Source organism: Linepithema humile, chromosome 4 (assembly GCF_040581485.1).
Source record: "Linepithema humile isolate Giens D197 chromosome 4, Lhum_UNIL_v1.0, whole genome shotgun sequence".
NCBI classification, from domain to species: Eukaryota; Metazoa; Arthropoda; class Insecta; order Hymenoptera; family Formicidae; genus Linepithema; species Linepithema humile.
In genome coordinates, this window is record NC_090131.1 from 6074362 (window position 1) to 6096188 (window position 21827).

At 39.9% G+C, this 21827-nt stretch overlaps 1 protein-coding gene across 1 annotated transcript in view; it reads left to right on the forward strand.

The window, feature by feature from the left end:
• The window catches only part of Nmdmc (NAD-dependent methylenetetrahydrofolate dehydrogenase), a 59454-nt gene that overhangs the window by 22369 nt on the left and 15258 nt on the right, over nt 1-21827 (forward strand). The window contains exon 3 of the mRNA XM_012366516.2: nt 4351-4516. The gene's annotated coding sequence lies outside the window, so the exon portion shown is untranslated. The remainder of the gene's footprint in view (nt 1-4350; nt 4517-21827) is intronic.

Below are 21827 nucleotides of genomic sequence, written 5' to 3' on the forward strand. Positions count from 1 at the left end.
TCTCTCTCTCTCTCTCTCGTCCGTAGTCGGATCTAGATATTTGCGCTTGTAGCATTAATATGCCGGGAAACATCTGGATTCCATTCGATCGGGGGTGAACTAACGGAAACCATCTTGAGACCTGGAGACCGTGGAATACCTCACCTCACCTGTTTCCGAATTCCGGTCAGGTATGTCGGCAGCGGCGCTTTCCACCTACCGACATGGACTCCGCCATACTTGCCCGACTCAATTATGACTTGCTACTTCTTGTTAGCCGCTGTTTAAGTTACTCCGGCTTGCCTTCCTTCCTACCTGCTTGCGTCCTTATTCGAGTTAGCCGAGTCACCCGTCACTCTACTCTCTCGCGAATGCTGAGAGACGCAGTTTTTCCATAGACGTTCTTCTTCAGAAAGAGAGCATTTAAAAGAGCGTGACAAATTAATGTCTCCGAAAACAATGATTTTAAACGAAAGTGTTTCAAGTAAAAGTCATGAGACTTTGAGAAAGACTAGTAGTATATTTTTAACTACGCATTTATTTGTTGAAATAGTTATGTAAAGTTTCAACCTTTTTTCAATTCATCAAATTTGCCAAGCTTCCTTTGCAAGCTAATAGACAATTAATGTGCAATGCGTTTTATTTTTCTACGTAAAAATAGCACTTGACGTTTGCTGTAAAATTGCATTACCTGTTGCACTTCGTCTTTTCTCTTATCTTTTTAATTTACTTTTCTTCACAAATCTAAAATTAAATTTCCCGTATAACGCTATCCGATTAATTGTTGCAAAATTCCGGAGAATGTGTGTAACGTTTACAATCGGTTTACGTAGTGAAAAAAAAAGTTCACGAACTACGCGCGAGACGACTCATCCGCCATCGATGTTTGCCAGCTACTTGCAAACTGTTGAGGAAGTAGTGGCAGTTCTCACTGGGTGTTCTTACTGCAAACTCTTCGTCTTCTCGGCGCATTGCATGGGCTGAACAAAGCGTACTTCTCTCTCCCGATAGCGCAACATTATGAATGCGCGGGAAGAAGCTTTCGAATGACGTCAGAAATTACGCGTTTCCGAAATACGTACGAAGCGAGTTTGACATACAAAATCCTGACTGAGATTTCCAGTCGAAAGATTCAAATCTTGAACGATGGCGAGAGAGTGCGAACCGAATTCTTAAAAGTGGCTATTGTTCGATGCAACAATGGTCTAGCTTGCTTCTTTTTTTGAACTTGACAGAAGCAATCTAAACGTAATTTTAACAATAAGTAAGTTAATTTAACAACTTCAGGATTTATCGCCGCAAGTTCTGAAAAAAGTAGGTCAGACCATTGTTGCGCTGAAAAGCTTTCGATTTCAATTGGGGTTTGCTTAAAGCAACGCCTCTACTACTTACGGAGAGCCTTAACTTAACTTTGCCGAAAATGCACCATGTATTTTTAGATAAAACACTATTATGCGGAATTTTTCTTTTGCTCACTCTCCGCTTAATATTCGCGAATTCTCTCTCGGAGCTTCCGATCGAAATTTTTCGCGAGATTTTCAAATGAAAGCGCGGTCATTAGAATGCCGAAAGAATTGTTTTCTCGAGGAACGTTTGATTTACCTCATCAGCGAGTTCTTAACTTCGGCGTGGGGTTTGAATAGCGGTCGGGTACTCGAACGAAATGCTTTCACGAACTCGACTCGGTGAGTGGCTGTAGAAAGGTGTGAGAATTCGTAGGAAAGAGAGGACGGAGTTGCAGGAAAGGGAGAGACGGAGAGCGCGGTAGCTCACGACGGTGCGGGGGTGGCAATTTGATTTTGCAACCTAGATAAAGAAAGCTTTCTTCCTCGTTATTGGTTACTACAAGTTCCAACCTCCTCGCTCCTTAACTCGGAAGAATTTCTCGCTACGCGGTGGAACAGCCAAAGGAGTAGTTTCGCCAATGTGAAATTCTAATACGATAGACGTGCGCGCGCGCGCAGCGTAAATTACCGGTACGGCACGAAGATGCGTGACCGCATAGTATAGATGCTCTCAGTGCTATCGAATGTTCGGCTAACGGTTGCCGTGAGATAGATAGCCTTGTGTCGGAACGACCCGTATACAAAATATCGAAAGCTCAATGTCACGAATGAACCCAACGGACATTGAAACCAGTAACACTGAAGATGTTATATATTATACAAAGAAAAATATTGTATACACGAAATCTTACGTGACGTTTATCTAAAAAGCTGAATATTTTGACATGGAAATTTCCAGGAACAGTCTTTTCCTTTCTTTTTTTCCCTCCCAAGTGTCAGCGAAATAAAACTCATGCGATACGTCCAACTCGAATTCGCTGAAATAAGAATTCGCGGTCGTCAACATAACGGATGCTCGGCCAGGCATCATCGTTGCCGCCTTGCTGCATGGATCGAGGACGTGAGATCGAGGAAGAAAGTCCCCAGACTCCCGCCAGAAGTGCCGATGGAGTCGGCCGACCCAAAAACAAAGCCGTAACTCGATAGAGACGCCATCCCGCCGTCAAGAAACTAGGGATGACAAGAATAGGGTGACTCACGAGGCCGCCGTCACCGATTCTCGTTCTCATCTCTCTCCCCTATTCACGTCCGCGCGGCGTTCCTGCACCCCGCGCAAAGATCTGCTCGACAACGACGACGATCGTCTTCCAGGCGGCCACGAACTGTCCAACTGTCCAAGTGCCCATTTTCGCGCCGGTTGGCACTTCCATCTCTCTCCCTATCGCGAATAATATCTCTCCGGAATACACCGACAGGCACGTCTCACGGCCGAGTCCTGACAAATATGTATCGCGGTCCCCCGCATCATTCCGGTTCACCCCGTCGAAGAACGTGCCGCACATATCTCGACGGATCTCTTCCGAAGAATGGGGATCTCCCCAGCTTCGATCGCCCTTGTTTTATACGTAATTACGCGGAAAGATCACTCCCTTGACATTATTTGAATGCGTGGAGTCGGTGGATTCAATTATGATACACAGTTATATTGCGGAATTGTGGCAAAAACATCACGATTCACTCGTCCTAATAGAAAAATATACTCCGAGACATTTGTTTCTCACACGACTTCTTTTGAAAGGATCATGATTATACCAAAGACGGAATAAACGGAAGAGGATTAAAACGGGCTGATAGAGAAAAATATTATTATGTCTTCGACTGTGAGCGTCGGGCATACGGATTCCGGCGGGGGGAAATACACGTCGCCGGGAAATTAATTTTCTTAATGGCGTGTGCGTGATTTCGTTTTCATTTATTAATTTTCTTAATGGCATAATCCTCAATTTACACCCGATTGCTATCGTTTTTCCGGGATCAATTCACCAGGATGGATGGGGAACGCACATTCTTTTTAACGAGGCGGATGTAAAAAATTAATTTTCTTAATGCAACACGAAATGGAGTGAGTGCCGAGATTGCGAAATAATTAGTGTTTCCTCGGTTAGCGTCCAGGAAACCTTGAAGAAAATTCTTCCGTTATTAAGGCCCGACTGTAAGCTTCGTAGCGATTGCCCGCTGGAATATTATATTATACTGCGTAGTACTTTCGCGTGCGTTGTATGTAAAATCATGAGACTTTTATGATAATTGTAACGCTCTAGTTTAAAACCGCTCGAGAAAAATCAACTCTGAAATTGGTATTAACCAGATAATATTCGTCGCGCGCACTGCGCGGAACAATAGTAAATTTTTCTATATTTTACAATTTTTATTTTCAATTTTGATATTAAATATTTTATCACAATATTGATTTTTATTGGTTTTATTTATCAAACGTCAATTATGCTCGATCGCAAAGATATTAATTTGCAAAGTTTTACTCGTTGAATAATTTGTAATGTGTAAAAATATTCTTATGCATTAATTGTAATTGATATTTATTGAAATAGTATCGATAATTAGAAATAAATGAAGCGGTAAATATAGCATTATTCGATACTTTCTTAACAATTTGAGACTCCGGTTCTCTATATTACACCAGTATAAGAAGCAAATGTTCGGAAGTTTCTTCAGGGTCGAAAGTCGTGTTTTACATTCCGGTACCATTAAGAAAATGAAATTTGCAATTCAGATAGACAAGATACTTCTTGCATCTGCATTGACGTCGCTGACTTTTTCAGGAAGAAAATTGGAACTTGTTCTGTAACGCATTGCATGCATCGTCAAAAGTCGGACTATTATTCAGTAATTATTCTCACTGAATTTATAAAAAAGAGAAAAGAAATCACTATTATCTATAGTTTTAGCGCAAGACTTTCGTCTTTCTTGACGAATTGGCGATAAGTGCCTTCTCCGTATTAACGTTTTCGAATATCTGCCATCAAACTCTTATCCTATATTTATTATATTTTCTTTTTTTTACCAGATTATTTTGGGAGGATCAATCAGGATTAGGAGTCTCGTCAACGAGGAGCAGTAAGTCTTCGGAAAACAAAGAGTGGGGTGAGAGCAGCGGTGGCGGCTAAGAGAAACGGCGTCTCCCTCCGGCAATCTCGTGTCGCGACGTCGTAACTGCCTCGGACGTCCTATAGGTACGTAACCGTTTCGGAATCTGGGGAAGTCGCTCGGCGGTACGGGTGAGAGAAGGGTGATGGTTGGCACGGAGTACGGATACAGCGTAAATTGTTAAGGCGAGGCCTCGCCTAGTTATAAATTAGGAAAGAGGCAATCTCGCCCGGGTTGGATGTTTTCCCGCATTTTCCGCGCTCCCTCCGCGCGCCGCCTGCTCCCTCGCGCTGCTTCTTGTCTCTTTGTACGAGGCTTTAGCACCGGTCATAAAAAAAGAAAAAAGCAAGCCGTCTCAGAAATCCACCTGAAATTAAGCCCCACCGTATGGTTCTTCCAAAAAAAAAAAAAAAAAATAAAAATAAAAGGAAGGAAAAGAATGGAAGGAGGTGGAGAAGAACGAAAGAACTCCGTGCCGGAAACTGTACGGCATCTTTCGGTGCGTCTCCCTTTCTTAATCATGGTTAGGCCACCGTCACTGTCTCCTGCGAGATTGTGTTGCGTTCGTGCGATAGCGTCGCGGCGAAGCGCGCCCTTTGTCATGGAAAGCGGTTTAGGGAAAAGCTCGATTTGCAGGAAGTCGGAGACGCGCGCCTTGTAACTAAGGACGTCTTCAAGATTCTATAAGAAAGTCCACAAAGACAAGTAACTATAACAAATAGTTATACTTACCTAGCTGCTTATACAGCCATACATTCTTGTGTACGAAAGAACGCGAAATAATTTTCCTATGCAGATCTCATTTTCTGGGGTTTTTAAAATTAAAAAAAAATGGAATATTCTTCTACACATATATATATATATATATATATATATATATATATATATATATATATATATATGCCAATTATATGCAATAGAAATAGAATGCCACTGTTTCTATCGTTTAAAATGTAATCTGAAATTTTTCAAAGAACAATTCGGCTTTCATCGATGAGCAATGCATACGCATGCATTAACGCAGCAAAATTTGTTGAGCATATAATGGATAAGAAATATGATATTCATGAATTAAAAACGTGATTCGATTATACCGATTTTTTTTCTCTTTTTGCCTTAATTCTACTGGACTTTTTATTAGATTTTCGGGATATATTCCTGACATATATCTGGATTCGGCGCTTTTTTTCCCGAAACGGGTTTAAGCGCGGTATAGCGGGCGGATCATGCGAATATTCTATATCTCGTCGAACGTGCTCTTTGTTCGATTCGGATAATATGGGAGTGTCAGATTTCAATCTCTCGATATGTGAGATACGGCGGGGCGTGCGGCTCCTTTTTAATATCTCTAATATTTCCAGTCAATATTCCCCATTTGTTCCCGATCCATCACTTGTCTGACGTGTAACCGGATGCTCCCCCTATTCCCCTCCCCCCTCCGTCCCACCTTTTCCGAGTCAATCCGATATAGAGAACCGAGTTCGAATTTCCCACCGTAACGTTATCCCACCGTAAGTTGAGTGCAGTGACAAATGTTTTCTTTCCAGATGGAAAATAACCAGTGCATTTCCTCACGCGTGTGTCGCAACCACGCGCGCCGTGTTCCATATCCCTCTGTTATGGAAAAATAATTCCATTTCTCGTAATTTTCTACGGATCGCGGCGAAGTCCATTTTGATGATTTTTCGGTTTCCAAAATTCGTTATCAACGCGAAACAATAGAGAAAGAGAGAGAGATCCTTTTTTCTTCTTTGAATACGCAAGCTTTCATTATACCAACGATACAATGTGTATTTTACATTAACTTAATTAAACTGAAATTTACGTCATGTCAAAAATTATGAAAATACCGATTTTTTTACATTTGCGGGAAGAAATTTACGCTAAAAATTATCAATTGAGCGTTTGATCGTGCGGACGGGAAGAAAAATTGTTTCCCCGAAAGCAAGCTTACACTCTCATTGTTCAGTTCGAATAGATCACGACGCGCAATCTTCGTCGAATCGCATCTCTCGAGTGAGGATAATAAAAAAAAAAGTGGAAAAGTGTCGCGCAGTAACCGGTGCGGAGAGATCTCGATTCCATCCAGTGGTTACGCCCAGACCTGGTCAAGTTCGGCAGTGGGTTGGTCCGATTAGAATCAGCCAGAAGAGGCCCGAAACGAGCCTCTGGTTATCCGACTCACGCGCGCCGTTCTCCTCGCAAAAACGGGACGTCCAGCGTCTCCGTTCACTGATCTGTACCTAGAATGTCCTTTTCCGGCTACGTGTCGACGAACGATGGTGGGCATCGACGGTTATCCGGTGGAAATTCCGCCGTGAGAAGGTCGTGCACTGATCCACGAGAGGAACACGACTTCCTTTTGCGTTGGACATTGATTCGGAAAATTCTGCAATTCTGCTGTTCGAAATCCTGCGCGAATAAAATTAAAAGGCCTTTTTGGCATGAGAAAGTAGCTATTTTGATTATTTCGGTGTAATTTTAGGGTAAAATCAAATTTTATTTGCGTTAAACAATTTGTGATATCAATTTTTACATCAAGTTAAATGCAAAATTTATTTTTTTTTTTTAATTAATCATATTGTTATTGTATATTTTATAAAATAATCGAAAAAAGCTCCTTTTTTAAACTCAAAGCTCCTTTTTAATAACGTAGCCTTCCATAAAAAAATATTTTTTCTACACTCTTCATTTTTTCTATACATAGAATTATTATTTTCATAATCGCATAAAGTATGCTAACATTTATTATCGTCACAGGTTATATCATTTTTCATCCAATACATTTATTCTTCGATATATGCGTCTGTTGATCTAAAAACGTTGTACTGCCAACGCCTAATACAGAAAAATATATTTACTTGCTACGCTGCCCCTTCTCGGTGCAATATCTTAGGGATAGGAGACGGGAATACCAAACACAATTTATTTTCGGCGAAGCAGGGCGGCAATCGAAGGGCCAGCCTCTCAGCCGCGGCGTCGGCGGCACGGAACAAGGGCGCGGGCTATTTCCTGCCGTCCCGATAATCGGCCTCGAGTGATTGGATATAGATTATAATGGAAGTTAGACTTAATGCCGGTGTACTCCACCCTGAAGCATTCGCGGCAATATGCGATACCCGTAATCCTCGATCGCAGATTGAGAATACACCGCCCGCTAAAACGCACTCGATCGCTTCATCGTAAATATTACACGCGTGATCGCGCATGAAAAATTAAGTAAAATAATTAATACATTTACAATAAATAAGAAAGTGTCTCTCAAAACCTAGGTAATTATCTCGTCGCGTGAAAATAAATCATTATGCACAGTCAGGAGCAATGTCATATGAAAATTAATTATTATATGATAATCGTGTTAATTAATCTTTTAATTATGATACATACGAAAAAGCTTTCGAAATTACCGACAAGTAAAACGGAAGTCCACTGCAATTATAATATTCTATTTTATTTATCATTTTCGTATTAATTAATACAAAATAACGATGGGAAAAAATAACAACGAGGAATTTTGATCAATTTTTTCTTCAAATTTTGCTTGTTACGGCAGATGCCTCAATTCTTGTCGTGTGCAATGATATATACTGCTATTATCATCCTAAGAAACATGATAGCAATATGATTCGTCAGATCTTACATACTGTCAGGAAATACAGCACGAATCCTGTGAACTTCCTCTCGAATTACTTTGATTTCGGTGACTTTCGGGCCATTGACTTCCGTTCTGCCAGCGGCAGACAGAAGTGTTGGCTAAATTAGGCGTAACGACCGCGAAACACGCGCGCCGCGCCGCCGCCGCCGACGCGTGTATTTGTGTATTTGCAAAACTAATCCACTCCTGCGCGCTTGCCTTGGTGGGTACCGCGGGGCGTGCTCTGTTGAATCGTTTCAGCAGACGAAGCGAGCGAATGCAAGGAGTTTCCAATCTGGCCGCTGTCGTTTCCGGGAGAATTATGCGTTCCCTTGCTTAGAGGAAAGGTAATTAGTCCGGTCTGTTGAACATTAATGCGATTATTTTACGTAAACGCCCTTTGTAGGAAGTTGTAATTGGATGAAACTCTGTTTTACGTTTGATTCGCAATCTTACCTCCCTTTGGATGTACGCATTATACGACTTGCGCCGATTAAGTGTTCTTACGCTTCATATCGTAACGAAAGCGCCACGCGGCGGAATAATTACGACAAAATGCGACACGCAAAAAATTCACGCGCCAAATTTGTGTGACGAAAAATATATTCCCGGCGCGTGAATCGCGCAGTTAAATTATATCGTCGAGCTTCTCCTTGAAGAGAAAATAATTTCATCCGCGGAGAAACGTTCAGTAGTATATAACAGCCGCAAGATTCACCGACGATTTAATGTGATAAAGATCGTTTAGTTGTAGCACGTGTGTAACTGGAAGGGTACGGCGAAGCTCTTCAGAGATCGTCGGGAAGCGACGTAGGTGGGGCCAAAAGGGAGAATTCTTTGAAAGTCCTCGAAAGTAATAGGCTGCCTCTCGACCCGAAGTATCACGAATTAGATCTTGAGATAATGCCGCTTCAGCGTTAATGAATCCAAACTATTGAACTCCAATTACATCCTAAAATTGCTTAACTACGCTGAAATCCTGACGAGGAAATGAGAGATGAAGTAGTTACAGAGCGAGCGGGAGAAGTAGAGACGGAAAAGCGAACATAAAGAGAGAGAGAGAGAGAGAGAGAGAGAGAGAGAGAGAGAGAGAAGCTATGATAAAATTAACAAATTCAATATATGTTATCGCAGATTTGTTTCACTGTTATCGCTCATACATTGATACATGCTAATCTTGCTTCGCGACAAAATAAAAGCGCATCCTCCCTAAGTACACGAAAAAGCGTACGGAAAATTGGATTCAACTAAGGCTGGCCACGATAGTGGGAGTAATCACGGTTTTTGCCGATCCTTTTCTGTAACACAGGCTCGATCAGATTGGAACATCGCTATTCGGACCGAACACACGAACTCGCCCGTCGTAGAAGTTGTTCCGCCGACCGAGATTCGCCGGTGATAACCGCCGTTTCCTAGAAATGGCCGCTTATCTGACGATTTTTTCAGGGTTTTGCACCGCAATCGGCCGGAAGACCCTCGAGGCCGAAATTAAATGCTCGAAATCTGAATCTCATAGTCGAATCGGGTATAAGCTCAGCGTATCGTAAAGGGGACCGTAATTGAATCGCGCGGGATTTAACAACATCGTGAATTTCGACTCCGAAATATGGATCATTGAAAAAAATACATCGGTCATAAAAATGTGAATTAATTGTAAAAAAAATTCAATTTTATATGTGATCTTATACGTTGAGAAGCGCTATAGTTTTGCCTTTTTCTTTATAGCTATAAATATCGCATAACCATTGTCTTTCTCGCTATCCAAGTTTTAAACCTGACATGTGTTTACTTTGAAACTCGACCATCATCTCTATCGTATGCTGCTTTCCTCTTTCGGACGTTCTCACGCTTCCCTGGAGAATAATCCGTTCCTTTTATGAGAGCTCGTTCTCAGTTCTTCCGTGTGTTTTCTCTCCTCGCCTCTTTCGTTATCAAAACATCTCGGTGATCCAATCGTGAAATTTGCCAGTTCAGGCTCTTCCAGCCGCGCAATTTTTCGAACACCATTTTCGCCGCAAATAAATGAATATTTATGACTTGCGATTTATGCAAAATAAAATTACAGCTTAATAGAGGACCCCTCCGATACCGTCCGTGACGTTGTATTAAATCCGCGAAACGAAAAGCCTGTTTCCGCAGGAAAGCAGAAAGAGCGTCTCTTACTTAGAGCGAGGCGACGAGAAGAAAGGTAAGTCGCAAGGGTCGGGGGACGCGAGAGGGGGATAAGAGTGACAAGAGTAAGAAGAATAGCTCGCGACGACACAGTGGAGAGCAAACCATAAAGATAGTAAAGAGCCGTGCACACCAATTCCACGATCTATCTAGGCGACACGAGACGAGAGACCTTTGAAAATCGCGTTGCGCCTTTTATCAAACACACAGCACGGTTGCGCCTTTGCCGCGATTCGAGCAAGCTAAAGAAAACCGTCTCTGAAAGCTCCTCAAGAGAGGAACTTCGATGGATGACAACGATGGAGTCATCGTTTTGCAATGTCGCTTAAGAATTCCCAGCTGAGAAATTCCCGCTGTTTCGCCGATCGCGCGATCTTAAATGCTAATGAAACGTCTTTTCTCGATTCTAACTAAATTTTATTTTAATAAAAACTTTAATTAATTAATTATCGTCAAAATAATTTATGCTAGAAATTTTCTACACTTAGTGAGCATTCTAGAAATTGTTACTACAAATCAACTCTAAATTCGTTCACAAGAAGTAGTCAAATTTGCAACTAGGCAAACATTCTGCCTATTACGGTATAAAAAAATCCATTTGACACATAATATTAAAAAATACAGAGTTTGATGGATCGTCAAAGATATAATAAATACAAGTTTTTAAAGTCTTAAAAAGAATCCGTTTCAAGCCTTTTAATTAGAGTTTTTTGAAAAAATACAAACAAATTGCCTCTCAATCGGCACACCGAGCGCTAATGGGTTAAAGTGCACGGAATGTGCAGCGAGCATTGCAGCTTGTGTTCAGCGTGACTCTAGCCGGTGTTATTGACACACGGACCGCGTCGAGGGGGGGGGGGACGAGATCGTTTCGAAGATCCGCGTGAAACCGCGGTTAAATCCGACGTAAAAATAAAGACGCGTTTTACGACCCCAAGGGATCCGTGCGGGAAAGTAGAGCGTCCGAGGAGAGCGGCGAGGGACGGCGCAGCGGGATTTACACGTGGATCCCTGCAAGGAAGAGAGATGCGTGGGGAGGAGGGATGAGTGAGGCGATAGAAGCGGAGCGAGAGCGAAAATACGCGAACGAAAAAAAAAAGAAGAACCGAGCGACAATGGGGTGAGACACGGCAGCTGCGGCGGAGGGACGGAGAGTGAATCTCACGACTGGCATTTATGTAGCCCGCGTCTGCACTTAACTCTCTATGAGCCAATGAAGTGGCTAAATCACTTTACGACGGACGTTTACAACGCTATCGACCCCTATTTATTTATTAGGTCTACCCTGTCTTTTCTCTGCTGTCTTCTCTCTCTCTCCCTTTCATTCTTTCTCGCGCGTCTCGTTTCCTCTTTTGACGGTGGAAAGTAACTTTCCTCCTTCTTCCCGACTTATAGCCCGGGAAAACAAATTTAATATGTGCCGTGGGGCGTAGCGCTTCATCCTCTCTCGCGCGCACTCGCGCGCGATATGGAAAATTTCATTGCGGAGTTGCGTCGACTGAAATTGCATACCTGTCGGTTTAGATTTTATTGATGACGAAACCCGAAATGAGCGAAATTATCGACGGATGCCGCGTCAGACATGCGCGCAATCATGAGTTAATTCACTCGAATGTGTTCCTTGCGCGAGTCAATTTGCGCGAAATGTGACACCGGAATATCCCGTCATCATCGAGAAAACGATACTCGAGTTTATTACATAAGACATTGAGCTCGGATAATATGATTTCTGTATATAAGCCGAGTCGTTAATGACGGGAAAAGCGATTGTGTTTACGTTTATGCATATAAAACGTTTCCTTGTGTGTCATTTTGCTACAAAGACCGCCTGTCTCATTGAAATCCTCTTCGCTTTCCCGCGGATAATTAAAGGGATAAAAATAGAGAAAGATACGCGCTATGTTGTTTACCGCGTCGATCAATTTCAAGCGGAATGGAGATTCGCTTAATTAATACATTCTCTAGTCGGGCTTTCGCGCTTAATAAAGAAAAAGAGAGGAAAAACCGATGTTCCCGGAGAGATGAGGGGAGAGCGGAGGAGGGGAGTTTACCGAATTCATTACCATTCTGTTAATGCCATGCATATTTATAGTCTCAGACGTCTCTGCTGCGTCGTCGCCGGGACGGCTCGGTGACGTACGCAGATGTTCATTTACTCGGATTATCAAGAGCAGCGCATACAATGAATAAGTAGCGAGAGCTGTAATTTGCACGAAAAATCTCGGCAATATTTATTTTTATTTTCCGCGCAAATAGATCGTGCAGGCAACCTCATTAGCGCGCGGATGTTTCTAATTTTCACGTCGTGTAAAATGGATAGAAAATACCTAATACCTATTATTAGGCTGATTATTGAAAACTAACTGTTTCCGCTTCTGCATCGTTTATTTAAGAAAACTCAAAAATTATAATTTTTTAAAAATAGTATACAGCGCGCGATTTTTAGACGGAGAGCATTTGCACTATTTTAAATATTTTACATTCATTTTAAGTATTTTTACATCTACTCTCATATAAATGCAGCTGTGCGGGCTGTCACGTGATTAAATTTACCACTGAAATATAAAATATTCCTTTTAAATTGGAACTCATTTTTCACTATAAAACATACAATATTTGATGGAATCTTTATGTGCACCTTTTGTTCAAATTGTTGTCATTGAAAATGGTATGAAGATCGATCTCCCGCCAGAGACACAGCTAGCGAAAGAAGAGATAGAAACTATCACAAGTGAAATTTGCGTCATATTCCTAAAGTAATAAAGTCGTCTCTCCACGAATGCGGAATATCGCCTTTACGACCTTTATACCTGACGCTTAAATCAGACTTAGCCAGACCCTTTGTGCGAATAGGAGGGATGCTGTAGAGAAGGGTTGTGCGCTCTATCGCCACCCTCGGACTATCCGCCGTATGCTCGATTACATGTAAAGTTTTGTCATTTGAGGCTGGACCGTATTACACGGGTTCACGGAGCTTATTTTACGCAGGAGCGAATTCATATGGAAAGCTAATGAAACTTGCACATCGAGTCGACGATAGAGAGGGCTCTACCCTTTTATTCAAAAATATATCTACTGGTATTTTTAAAAAATTATACAAAGACCTTAATATACTAATATTAAAAATCTTTCAATACAATATCAAAGATGCGGTTTATATTTAATTTTGAAAAAAGTTATGTTTATCGTGCAAGTTCGACAGTGATATTTTAAAATTCCGTTATTAATACGATAACGATCGAGTAACATTAATTTACACTTTTGGTTTTGCAGTATAGATATGAATATTAGTGATATAATCGTAAATTTTTTACTTTTTTTATCAATTAATTTTAATACACGTGTTAATTGTGTCATCGCATATACGTTTTAATGTTTGGAGATAAAACCATTTTGTATTTAGATACATTTAAAAGCGTTCAGGTACATTTAACTTAAATATAGTCCCATTAACAGCGGAAGATGTGCGGAACACATACACAATTACGATTTAAATGAGCAGGCAGCTAAATTATTTAATCGTTCACGATATGCAATCCACCACAGTAATGAAAAACCATCCGAAATTTTCTTCATCGGAATTGTCTGGTCGCGTATAATTAAATTGCCCATTCGCATTGGCATTTGTTACAATTGAATATTGAATTTTTCCATTAACAGCTAGCATTCTCGCGTAATTACGATTTAACAAGTCACTCCCTAGACAGTGTACCACGCGAATTAATTATTAATTTACATAAAACAACGCTTTGCAATTTATCAAAATATCCCGACTATTCTTAAAAATAATCAGCAAAAAGAAATGTACGTGCTGCATTTTTTATCGTACAATGCAGTCATAGAAAAACAATATATCGTTATTTATGTTTTCATATTTGTTCTAAATAGAAATTTTCGATATCTTTAGCTTTTAAAAAGAAATAACCAACGGACAGAAAATATTCCGCTGCGAGGGTATCTGGGTCGGAATTGACCGACGCGATTGCGGAACCAAATTTACTCGCGCGACCACCGCGTGGATTTTAATCCTTGAGTAAAATATCCTCGGCGGCTCGGAGGACCGTGCTACACACGTTCGAAACGTGGGCCAATAGAACGGCCGATTCTTAACAGGAGTAGACAGATGGATTGAAGTGCGGAAGCTCTGTATTCAAGTACTCGCTGCGCGCGGTGAGAGCACCGTGAAGAACGAAGGTACTCGTGCGAGAAGGCCGGGAGAGAAGAGCGGGCGAGTGTAGAAGAGGAAGTGGAAGAGGAAGAAGCGATATATATATATATATATATATATATATATATATATATATATAGAAATATATATAGAAGGAAGAAGAGTAAGGAAGAATGGGAAAGCAGGACGCTGCACTCAAAGTTGATGGCGTCAGCTGTTACGTACTGTTGTCGACTTTAGGTCGAAGCCCCTACTGCACCCGCCTCTTCTCTCTTCCGGCTTGGGGAAAACGAGCGGCCGAGGTGTGCGCGACGAAAAGAATATAATATTAAATCTCACGACCCTCGGTACTCGACTCGGACGGATAATCCGCGGTTTGCGCGGCGCGGCGACTGTGCGAAAGAGCGGGGCCGCTTCTTTTCGTGAAAAGTTATCAGACTTTCCATTATACGTATCTTACGTCCGCGTTCACGCTCTAAGAGAAATCCCTCACTGCCCTCACTCTCCGGTCGTTCTGTCTCTCTCTCTCTCTCTCTCTCTCTCTTTCTCTCGATCTTCCTCCTCCTTTTAGATTTTGGTCCCCATCGTCCCATCCAACGCGCGATTCTCCAGGAACTCAATTTGATGTCTTCTGTTATTCTGTTTGTACCGTTGCACCTCTTCCTGCTTCTCCCGTCCTGTTTCCTGCAGGAGCTCGGAAGCAAACCCTCGCTCCATCTATCACTTGCGTAAACATTTGAACTGGGGAAGATCGCATGGCGCCAAGTAAATTCTTTCAGCCGAAATATTAATAATTACAAAGCCATTTCCTGTATAAATAAAATGAGACTAACAATGTATGAGTAGTGTAGAAAAAAATAATAATAATTTGTAAGCGTAAAGCATGCAGCGAAACAAGTGTAACAGTCTGCAATTTTCGCCGAAATTTCAGCGCGGATGATCATTATCTTCCACTTTATATAATAATTATTCGCGCAAAAAGCTCCGTACTCGCATTATGATGAAAATATATAAAGCGAATAATACAAATAACACATCGAAATAAACAATTCTATTTGCGAACGGATTGAGAATGATTCGATTGCCTATTGATGGACGGGAGTTCGGCTCGTTTAATCAGATATTATAGTGGTGTTTTGTCGCATTTACACTATTTTTATTTTTTGCATTATCATTTACAATTTTGGTCTTTTTGTATCATCTCATTCGTGATAATGTGCCGATAAAAATCTCACGTTCTAATACATTTACGGTGCGCTTTTTATCATAAAATCAGAGAAAAATGCAACATGCATGCACAGCACAATGCAATACTAATTTTTTTGGCTTTTGTTATTATTTGAAAATATCTTCTCATTATTTGAAAATTAAAAAATATATTGTTACAATCTTCTATAACTAATTAGTTGGAAGTGGATGTTATTTTAGAAAAAATTTGAGTTTTATATTTCTTAACAAAACTGCTGAAATTAAATTATTAAAAAGTTGCAAGATACAGCGGCACGCGAAATTAAATTTACATGAAAAAAAAAAATAATTAAATTCACAGATATTCTGTTACATTAATTCTTTTAATTTATTTTCAACTTTTTAATTAGTCTATTTCTTTTTGAAATTAAATATAATGTAAAACTGAAAATATACGGCGTAGACATTTGCTAGCATTAATTTATAGAAGTCAAATACGAGAACTTTCTGTTCTCGCGAATACTCGCGACAGCAGTTCATCTCTTGCAGTCTCCCGTTCTGATTCTCCGTGAAATTCTCGAACGCATAATTTCATAGAAATATCTCGCGTGTTTCACGAGTCTATCCCAGGGTTCACGTGACTTTTTTCTACTCTGCAGCGCGGAAAATGGTGGCTACGCGTCGCAACGCACGGTCTGCCGGTGTCACGATGAAGAATCCACTACGGTTCATTCTTTTTTTTTTTCCTAGTTTTTTCCAAGCAGTCGTATAACTTTGGCGCGTGTACATGTTATTCTATTTTAACGCCCACGATCGCGGCTTGGTTTGAATTCGCCGCTACCACACACGTTTTAGCGAGCACGCGACGTCAACGTCGGTTTCTGCTCGTGACAATGCGCCCTATTATTCGTGCGTGCGAGAAAATCACTTTCCAACATCGGTGTTTTCAAGATAATTATTCGTATTAAATGTATATAATATTTTTAATCAATAGAATATTTTTTAGACAAATTTTTTCGAATTTATTTTGCATAAATGTCATCTTTTTCAATAATTAATATATTTAGACAAAAAATAAAACTGTCTCATGTAGACTAATTTATTAATTTCTTTAAGAAAAATTAAAAATTTAGCACTAACATCCTGCGACGGCTCTTCTATTATATTTCAAAAAATAAAATTTATTTCTTTGTAATAATATTATATAAAAAATAATGAACATTTTAGTATGGCTGTATTTTTTTATATAAAATTTTTCAATTAAAATTTCGATGTTAATTTCTAAATGTTAGGTTTTTATCATGCCGAATCTTATTGTCTTATAAGTATCTGCAAAAAAAAACTTGAAGAGTAATCCATTGTGTAACTCGATAAAATACAGAAAATTGAATTTTCTCAGTTCCGCGTTATTCGATACCATTGGCTCGTTTTCCGTAACCAAAAGAATCGTGTTTCGACCGATGTAACCATACGGTGGAACTGAAAATCGTGCTGCCCTTTTAATCGAAATACATACGAATGCACTTGTCCGAATACGGAAGTTCAACATCACCAAGTAAAACCATACCGATTCTTACATTGCTTCTTAACACGAAAATAATAGCAGGGATTGATTTTCGGCGATGAAAAGTAAACTTATCGAGTGAATTGATATAAACGGAATAAGCTTCTCATAATACGTCTCGTCAATTTAGCATGAAGAACAAAATTGATTTTGCATGAAATGTACCTCATGTGATACGTAGACTCATCAAGCTTTCGATTACCAAAATGTCTTCTACGCTTGCATAAGTTATGAAAATCTATCAGCGTCTACGTAATTTTAAGGAATCGCTGAATTATATTGAAGATTGAAGGATTAAGAGTTAGTCCTCCGATTATATATTTTGGTGGTCGGAATAACTTTACATATTATAATAAAGCAAATTGTAAACAACCCTCTCAGTTATTTTGAAAGGTCCGCAAGATTTTAAGCGGCCTTAAAACGAGACGCGAAAACAATCACTCGAGCGTGTACACAGTGCACGTATAAAAGGGCATCGCGCTCCATAAATGTCAGCGTCACCTTTTTTTTTTCCAGTCCCCGGTGTACCGTGGGCGAAAGAATCATGTTTCAATTCACGTTACATTCGTATGCGACCGAAAATGCGACGGTGGTGTATTTAACTGGATTTCGCGCGGAAACACTCGTGGGACACGGCGCGCAGCGCTATGCCGTTCGCGGCGGAACGGTCGATCGATCTCGACAATTTCGGCGCTGACAGGTCGAGAGGGGCTCTGACGCGGTTGCCGAAAATTAAAAAAAAAAGGAGGAAAGCGGAGAAAAGAGAAAGAGAGAAACGAACACGCGGCGCCGAAGGGAGACGCGCACGGAGAAATAGCGGCGTCAACGACTGACAAAAAAGAGACGCGGGCGGCGAGCTGTGTTTCAGGAGGAAAATATTGCGGTGCGATAAACGTCACCGATAAGCGCGCGGAGACGACCAATAAATTTTTTGACGGTTGACGGTGCCCGTGAGAGAGCGAACTTGTTTAGTGGCCGTCGGAATTCGAAATAAAATGCGCGCCGCTCATTCCTCTCTTCGCTCTTTCTCTCACTCCACTCTTTTTTTTCTTCCCATTTTATTCGACAACCTTTTTGCAGAGGGAGAGAGCCCCACACGTTGGAGTACCTAACGGCGCGCAGGAATTTTCCGCGCGTTGTTGAAAAGTTTTTGTTTCAGTCACCGACGCGCAGGAAACCAGTTTTTTTTCTTCCTTTTTTAATGAAATCAAACTATTTCTTTCGCATTCCGTTTGACATTACTCCGCTCTTCTCGATAGGAGCAATTTGTCAGCACGGATTTACAGAGTGTCCCAGAAGTTGATTTTTCCGAACAAAATCGCTGTGATGCTAATTCATTCAGAAACAAGTGATAAAAAAGCTATTGTTTTTACAAATTAAGTATATTAAGACCAGTTCTCGTCTAACACTTAATTTCAATTTAATAAAATTCTAATTTAATATAGATATCTCGATTAAATATATCTATTCAATTCTGTTGGAAAGCTCTGCAAAATATATAAAGCTCATCAAGAGAAAGAGTGACAGTTTTTAAAATAGAAATGATATTGCTGGAAATCCTATTTCAAAACGTACGTTGACACTTGCTAAAAGTGAAATTTTTTGTTAACATAAATATACAATTTCGGAATTTGCTTAAAATTAGATAAAATACATGTTTGAAGGTATAACTCTCTCCGAGATATTTGCTTTCCAGAATTAACGTATATATGTATGTACGAGTACATATGTATGTCATTTTATGACACTGCAATTTCTATCACAAGACTTTAATTTTGCAAAAAATCAACTAAATAAACCGCGAGATATCGAAATATTTGGATTCTTTTTTCTATTAATTTAAGCATTAAATTTTAATTTTTTCCTGTCATCGCTTTGCCAAATTTTCTACACACGAATTAATAGCAAGGCAATCAATTTACACGTACGCGTTATCGCTAATAAAAGATTAGGAAAAAGAAATATTGATGTAGAATCGATTTGGACTTGAATCACTCCTCTTGCGTCTTTAGCTGACGTATTCGAAACTCTGATACGAAAATTCTTGGCGACCGAGAGAATCTGATAAATTTAGCGCGTAAACACCAACAATGTTAGCATTATTTATGCATTTGGGATTTAGCTTGGTAGATTTAGCGCGTTAACGCCAACAGTGTTAGCATTATTTATGCTTTCGGGATAATTTCGTAGACTTCACGGTGATATCAGTGGCATAAATTAATTAACTTACTACATTAAAACTGTAAGATGTTAAATTAAACTCGCGAATAAACATGTAGAAGAGGGAGAGAGAGAGAGAGAGAGAGAGAGAGAGAGAGAGAGAGAGAAAGAAGCAGCGGCGGATTATTTCCCGCAAAAGCTCCAGACGTAAAAAAGCTCACAAGATAAAAAACGGCAGCTCCCTCGCTCCGTACATCATCGAATGGTGGTGAGTAAATGGATGTCGTTGGGATAGCCTTCGGCCACCGTTGGGAAAACCGATAGCGCAACGATCATCGAGTAAAAGCGTGATTGATAAAAAAGGAAGCGCGAAGCGACCATTGCCGCTCTTCTCTCACGGGATTCGTATCTGCTGGCAACAGCCTCGAAATGAAATGATTATCGCATGCAACGATAACCTCGGTCGCTGAATTGGCGCAGGCGAGAGCACAATAAAACATTGAAAGCATTGATCGTCGATTAAACGGGATAATTTGCCCAAAAGGTGTTTTCCTTTGATAATGCGTCTTAGAGAGTGCGCGTAGCATGGTATATTTTGGAAGAGAAATTAATAGCATCCCTCTCTAAAAAAGGCATGATACTTCGAACTTGAATATATCGAAATGTTGAAGCCTCGCGATGCTGATTGACTGTCTCGCTTGTGTGCTGCAACTTGCTTCACTCGTGTCAACTGTCAAACTGTCATACGAATATAATAGAATTAAATTTTATAATTATTAAAATATTATAATAAAAGCGCGCGCCTTATTGTTCTAGTAACAAAATATTAGGACAATTGATAATATAAAAAAATTGCTGAGACAATATTTCCAATAATTTAGTGTAAATTGTATTTTGGCCATATAGAGAAAGTTATTTTCTATGTAATTTGTCGGAGACGCGGAGAAATGTTGAGGAAAAAAAGATATATATACAAATCTCCTAAGAAAGAGAAAATGATTCGATTACAAGAGATAACGTCACCACATTTCGATGTAAATGCACGACAAATGATGACTCGAGATTACTTTTGGAGACTGGGTATTAACCCAACTGGTGCACACAGCGTATTCTCTGGATGTCAATAAAGGGATAAAGAGATGGAATCGACTTTGCTTGCCTCATGCTGAGATATCGACTTTGTCCGCAATATCCGGCGTAGATATTTTGCAACGGTCCGAGTATGTTTCATTCGATTCTTTATCCGAAAGCGATTTCCGAAGATCCCTAAAGGTAGAAATAAAGTCCACCTTTTATTAGAACGATATAGCTTACCGTACACATTATAGAAAATAAGTTTCGTTCAGCTTTTTTAAACGACGCGGATAGCCATCGATAATTACTCGGAGAAAGTCTTGAAATATTAAATCGCATCGCGTCAAATCTTATACGCGAATCAATAGAAGCACTCTACGTTAATCTACCAATTTTCTGAAGCTTCACAATCAATTTTTATAACTATACGTGATTATCTAGCGGTCCACGTTTATTTTTCTATACAGATAATTAATATTATTATGGCAATTGAACTAATTATTTCGTATAAGTAAGTTTTTACTATATTTAAACAGTTAATTGAAACGTAATAAAAAATGCTATTTTTATCAACGTAGGTTTAATTATTCCAAATTTCTATAATATTAACATTTTCATATAAATAGTATTTTTTTTATATGAAAATGTTAATATTATAAAAATTTGGAATAATTAAACCTACGCTGATGAAAATAGCATTTTTTATTACGTTTTAATTAACCGTTTAAATATAGTAAAAATTTATATTTTTACGTGTTAAAGATGATACTAAGGGCTTGTTGCATGTGTGCACGTAATTGTATAATGCCCAGTTTGAACATTCACAGATGCGCGCATTCCCGAATTTTCATTTAAGCCTCTAATATGGTATGTTAGGCACCAATCGGTCATCGTATCGATGTGCATATGCACATGTTCTCGCGCATTTAGGAGTGCATTTTGTACAACGCGAATTCCGCCGGCAGAAACGCTACCGGTCGGTCCGACAGGCACCGCCGCATCTATTAGTCAATGCTGAATGAATATTTGATAGCGAGAGTTATGGTCCGATCAAATTCTAGCTCTCCGTGTACACTCGCTGCTTACGGATATTTTATGTACATGACCGGCTGATATATAGGATGTATCTCTTATTTACGGCCCGCTGCGGATCGACGTACGCGGACGATATTTCCACACTTTGCAAAAATTCCTGCTTGTCCGAGTTTACTCACTGTATTACATTAGGAATTCGAGAAACGATGTGTGTTCCGCGCGGTAATTTATTTGCAGTATCTATACCGAGCATACCGGAACCTCTCAATTTAATTTTACCAGCAAGCTCTTGATCCAAATAGACTCCACATTAATTAATTTACCGCACATTTTGCAAGTTAAAATTAATTTTATTTTTATAAAAAGATTAAACGGTATTTATTAATTTTTTAGACGCTTAAT